Below are 6,207 nucleotides of genomic sequence, written 5' to 3' on the forward strand. Positions count from 1 at the left end.
GTCTGATAAAGGTGATTTCTCAGTTAGGAACCCTGTCTCGAAAAACCAAAAAAAAAAAAAAAAAAAAAAAAAAAATAATAATTTTCAAAAGTTCGGATCCCTTTGAGGACTCAGAGGCGTTGATTGCAGCTCACAGGGAATTGCTGGTGACCTTGGCAGGAAATGGAAGTGAGGAGCAGGGAATCATGAATGTAAATGTAACACCCTCAGCTTAGCCTGGCCTCCAAGGAAGCAGAGGATGAGCCCCATCGGGTTAGTAACTCAGGAGCTTTTGGTTGTATGGCAATACTCTTGGGACAGAGATGGCAGGATGTCTGATGAAGAGCCACAGGGCAATTAGCTGATGGGGCTAAAAACCTAGGAGGTGGGCAGGGAGCTTGGGGACAAAATGGAGGGAGACATATTGATGACTTGAGGGGGCTTCTCACTGGATGGGGAAAGAGGAAGGGAGAATTGTAGATTACTAGTTCAGTGGTGAGGTGTGGGGTAGCTTTTGCCTGAACCCACAATTTCCCGTTTACCTTATGTAGGACACAAGGCAGCCAGTTCACGCTGGGGTGGTAGCGAGCACAGGACAGTGAAGGCAGTGGGGAGGGCTCCAAGGAAGTCACTCCGAATCACCTCTGTGAAGTGTACTGATCCCTGCCCTCCATGTTTGAGTGAATTTGTATTTTCTTTTTTAAAGATGATTTGTTTGCTAATGGTGTGTACACATGCCATGTGCACTTGGGGAGGTCAGAGGATAGCTTGAGGGAGTCAGTCTCCTTCTCCCGTGTAGGTTCTGGGGACAGAAAGGAGGTTATATATCTGCCCGTTCACTTCATTGCATCCCCCTCCCCAGTTCTGACTGGCCAAACTCAGGTCTCTGTGAAAATGAAAGATGCCTTTCCTGTCCCTTCATCCTCCTGGCCGTGCTTTCTCTGGAGGGGAAGGCGGCTGTTGGTGGCTTCAGCCCCCGGGGAACAGGACACTATGGGAGACTCTCACTGAGGGACTCTCTCGTGCAGGGAAGGTTGGAGCTAGCTTGTTTAGTCCAGAGCAGTCCTTGCAAGTGAGTAAAACCAAAGCCATGTTTGTGCAAATATATATTCATAAATATATTCATAAATAGACAATTCATTTTCTCTCAAGATGTCAGTCCCTGATTTAAAGCCCTTTAGGGGTGAAGCAATTTCTGCTTTCCACGCATAGTTTGCAGAAGCCCATCTATCATGGAACCCAGAATGCTAAACACCATCATCCGATATTGAAAAGAAAAAAAAAATAGAAGCATCGACCCTCAAGTTCAGACCCAAATAGACCCATTTCTGTGTCACTAGTCAATGGTGCCCATATTGGTTGATAAAATGATAATTTAAATATATCGACTGTCAGCTTGACCCAAGGGAGTCTCGGTGAGAGATTGTCTAGGTCAGATTGGGTTGTGGGCATGTCGGTGGGAATGTGCTTTGATTTTCTTAATTGATAAAGGAAGACCCAACCTGAAAGTGGCTGGCGTCATTCCTGGATTTGGGTTTCTGGAAGCTATCAGAGTGGAGAAAGCTGGCTGAGCGCTAAGTGTGTACACACTCACTTCTATCTGTTCCTGACTGGGCTTACAGTGTGACTAGCTGTCTCCAGCTCCTGCAGTGAGAATTGTGAGCTAAGATAAACATTTTCTCTCTAAAGCTTCTTTTTCTAATTTGTTTATTTTATTTATGTAAGTTTTTTTCTAATTTGTTTAGTTTATGTATGTAAGACACTGTTACTGTCTTCAAACACACCAGAAGAGGGCATCGGATCCCATTACAGACAGTTGTGAGCCATCATGTGGTTGTGGGGAATTGAACTCAGGACCTCTGGAAGAGCAGCCAGTGTTCTTAACCACTGAGCTATCTCTCTAGTCCCCTCCCCTAAGGTTTTTATTGTTTCTTTTATTTTTAACATCAAGATATGTTATCACATCAGCAGAAGTGAAACCAGGATGGAAACGTCTGGACTTTGAACATGTCTTTTAATCATCCCTTCTTGACTGGCAGAAGCAAATGGGTGATACCTGCCTTGCCCATCCCACAGAGATGTTGTGTAGAGCAAGAGAGAACTTAGAATCTAAAGGCTGAGTGTATGTAGATGGTGACTAGCTTTTAACAGACTCTCTGGGGGCAGCTGGGATGCTCTGGGGAATAAATGTGACTTCGAAGGTGGTAGATTCAGGCTTTTCCCTACGTCGGGCACTAACCAGTGGTGTCGTGCCAACAGCTCTGCTTGTGGCTTTTGAGTCATTCACCTGTTCAGTGAAGAACTCAAAGAACCTTCCAGAAACTCTCCAGCCCTGCAGTTCTGTGATTTCAGTGGACTGTGTTGTCTTTCAGCTCAGTCAATAGATCATACATGTGCAGACAAGGGAGTGGATGTCTGTGCAGTTTCTGTGCTTGAGGTAGAAATGTACACAGAAAAGCTGAGTCTCTCTGTTTCCTGGGTGGGACAGTTGCTGGTGGATGGGCTCGTCCCCTGAGGAGCAGTGCTGTGGTCTACTGTCCTTTGGTGCCTGCCTGTCTTTTATTTCTCACAGTGGTCGAGCTACCACCACATCTGTCCTCTAGCATGCCTACAACTTCAGTCAGTAAACTGAAAGTGTGTACCTAGCTGAACTTGTTGTGTGCATGTGCATGTGTGTGTGAGTGTGTGCTTGTGTGTGCATGCATGTGTGTGTCTGTGCATTCCTGTGTGTGCACGCGAGTATAGGTCTGAGGACAACTTTTGGGAGCCGGTTCTCTCCTTCTGCCACATGGGACCCAATATCAAACTCGGGCTGACGGGTGTAGCAAGCACCTTTATCCTCTGCACCATTTGCCAGCCTTATCCATAACTGCTTAAGCCGCACGATTTTTCTCTTATTTTCTGAGTCCTTTTTGGCACCTCTTCTTTTGTTTATATGTTAGAATAGACTTCTTCTCAGGAAGCTAGATACATGAGTCAGACAAAAACAAGCTACGTCGTCAAGGCGTGGGGAGGGGGCAAGGTCGAACTGGTTTCAGGGGTGTGGCGTTCCACGGGTCTTGCCCCTCTCTGACCTCCCTATCGTCAGGGTCAAGTGTGTGACCAAAGGTTGTGAAGCTGGGGTGTGTGCCTCCCTTCACAGACATGTCCATCCTCTTCATGAAAGCGGGGTACCTGCTTCTGATGAATGTAGGAGGCCAACGGGAGCGCAGAGGTACAACCGCCAGGAGAACGGGGTGGAACAGCCCCATTTATTCTGATGGGTTTTCTCTCCCCTCAGCACTCGGACGATGCCATTCCATCATCTTCCTCTATAACTGCCAACGAGACATCTCCGTCAACCGTCTCGAGCCTCCACCGTAAGATTCTTTTTCACCTTCCGTTATTTTAACAAGATTTCTCCTCTCTGTCACTGACATTCCGAACGCTGGCTGTGATGTCACTAAGTACAGATTATTTGTGCTTGATCTGCCAGGATTCGGGTTTTCCAGTCTGAAGATTCTTGTGTCTACTGGGATGTGCAAAACAAGGTCACGGTGCACAACCGTGCAAACGGCAAATATAAAAAAGAAATTGTCAAGGGTTGGCAGTGACGTGAGAAAAATCCTCGCAGCTACCAGTGGGAGTTTATACCTTGTCATGACACCACTGAGCTGTACTCTGGGGACACTGTCAAGGCAAAGTATCTTAAAACCTCTAATCAAGTGACTGCAATTTTAGGAATCCATCCCGGAGAAAACGCACACCCTTTTAGAGAAGGAGAAATGCACACGTTTGTCTAAAAGATCGTGGTTTGTAGTTAAGAGAGGTGGAATGAAACTAGCCAAAAATGCCTGTCCACAGGGAATGAGAGAATCAATTTTGGGATGTTCACAAAGTCCTAACAGCAGTTAAAAGCCAATCTGTCAGATAGACCATGTCACGCAGGTAAATCTAGAAAGCAAACTGAGAACTATAAAAATCAAGTATTGGGCAGTAAATCCAGTATAACATCCTGTGCATAAATATTGACATCCCACAACCCTGTATTCGTTATTGCTTAATAAGGAGAAGCCACAAGATCTCATACTTTTTCTATAATGCAATAGAATTTAAAAATGACAGCAGAGCACAAAGACACTAGAAATTGTCCTGTCAGAAATAAAAGTATAAGAAATAATTCCTGGCTTGAGGAAATAACCCAGACTAAAAGCTACATAGAAACGGCCTAACAGTACTGGCAGGGCATATATTTGTTTGGAGAGGGTCAATGTGAAGTCTGTGAACAGTGTGGGATGTTTACAAGGTTGCATAAATTTTAAACACCAAAAATATTTGTTTTGAATCAATTTTGGGTCTGGGCTACAGAGTCCGGCTTGTGATGGTTCCTGACACGAGAGAAAAGAGAATAAATTGAAATACAGCTCTCGAATTTTCCTTTAAGGACCAGGTAGGTAGGAAAGGTCAACAGAATGTTGGGGAATGTGGAGGGATGTAAAACAGATAGTGTTACGGTGGGGAAAACTCGTGTAGGGACGATAAGAACATCAGAATGGCCTTGTGCTGGGAGCCAGGGTGGCCAAGCACAGTCGGATACTTGAAGACCTCAAAGGCTACCATTGCGTCCTCACAGACAGACCCGGCAAAGTTCAGATCAAGTGCACGGATGGGGGTCATGTCAGTGGAAATTGTCCAAGGCGTGAAGTGGGGGTGAGGAAGACAGCCAGGAGGAAGACATGGCTCAGAGTGCTGCACTACAGCAAAGAAGAAGCAGGCCAAATATCGTCCTAAGGCAGCCGAGGGGGGCCGGCTTCCTCTCCCGAGGACACTGTGGCTCTGTGGAAGTGCCGAGGCAGAGGCAGGGGAATTTAACTGCACAAAAACTACACGCAGAAACTCAGGTGCTAAATGAACATATACGTGACCACCTTTCTGAGGACCATGTTCCAGTGAGCTGCCCAGGGCCATTACCTTCTCGACGGTAACTGAGCTGAGAAGAATGGAACGGCATAGGAGCACACAGTAGCCCACTGGTGAGACAAAGTTCCAGGCTAGCCTCATCTAATCTATTAAGGAGACTCTATGCTTTGTCATCTTGTTTTCATTTTGGCAAAGTAAAGCTCATCCTGAGTGCTCGCTTGTCTCCGTCCTCCACGCCACCCCTGAAACACAGAGCATGCGCATTAACCCAGAGCGTGCTAACCCATGCACAGCGTTGGACATTAGCTCATTAATGTGAATAACCAGAAACTACTAAATTTTGTTTGTTGTAGAAATAAAACCTGGGGATGGATCAAACCTATCTGGAGATTGCTTGAAGATGATGGGTCACTAAGCAAAATGTGCCTTGGGATTCGTCACCGAGTCGCGTTGTAATCATTACGTACTGTTTATCCACTTAACATTGGCTCTCAGGAACATTCCCCAGTAAATACTGGAGAAATTTCATAAAACTCCAAAAGCTGTTCTTCATAAATTTCTTGAGTAGCAATTCAAAGCCACAATGTCTCACATTATTCTGGGTGCTAATTAATCTTACATTTTGGGAGAAATGGAGGCATGTGCCTGGAGTTGTTGGGATCTCCAGGTAGAAATCATTTACTAATTCCCATGATGTAAATATTCCCACTGTGACGATACTCAACGGTATGAATGAGAAGAGCTGGCCGCATTGGCTCCCATGCATAGTTTATTGCTCTCTCTTATAGTTTTGGTTGTGAGCCTAGCCTTTAACGGCTGAGCCATCTCTCCAGCCCAGTTTATTGCTCTCTTGTGTCCCACCCTTCACTGTCTTCATCCACATCCACAGGCTGGTGCAAGGCAGATAGCTGCCTATCTGTGGGCCTCTATACAAGCAGAGTTTAATATACAAAGTCATGGGCTGGAGAGACGGTTCAGTGGTTAGCACTGGCTACTCTTCCAGAGGATCTGGGTTCGTTCCCAGAACCCCCATGGTGGCTCACATCCATCCATAAGTCCAGATCCTTGGCATCTGATGCCCCTTTTGGGCTCCGAGGGCACTGACATGGTGCACATACATATATGTAGGCAAACCACTCATAAGCATAAAATAAACAAAATTTAAAAATGTGTATCTAGTTGGGCAGTAGTGGCACACATCTTTAACCCCAGCACTTGGGAGGCAGAGGCAGGTGGATTTCTGAATTTGAGACCAGCCTGGTCTACAGAGTGAGTTCCAGGACAGCCAGGGCTACAGAGAAACCCTGTCTTGCAAAAACCAAAAAAAAA

At 45.8% G+C, this 6,207-nt stretch overlaps 1 protein-coding gene across 1 annotated transcript in view; it reads left to right on the forward strand.

Annotated features, from left to right (window-relative positions):
- Positions 1-5,478, forward strand: part of Mobp (myelin associated oligodendrocyte basic protein) — a 34,977-nt gene extending 29,499 nt beyond the window's left edge. Inside the window, exons 5-6 of the transcript XR_003844613.1 lie at positions 3,260-3,338; positions 3,455-5,478. The gene's annotated coding sequence lies outside the window, so the exon portion shown is untranslated. The remainder of the gene's footprint in view (positions 1-3,259; positions 3,339-3,454) is intronic.
- The last annotated feature ends 729 nt before the right edge of the window (positions 5,479-6,207 follow it).

This window comes from Mus pahari, chromosome 10 (assembly GCF_900095145.1).
Source record: "Mus pahari chromosome 10, PAHARI_EIJ_v1.1, whole genome shotgun sequence".
NCBI lineage: Eukaryota > Metazoa > Chordata > Mammalia > Rodentia > Muridae > Mus > Mus pahari.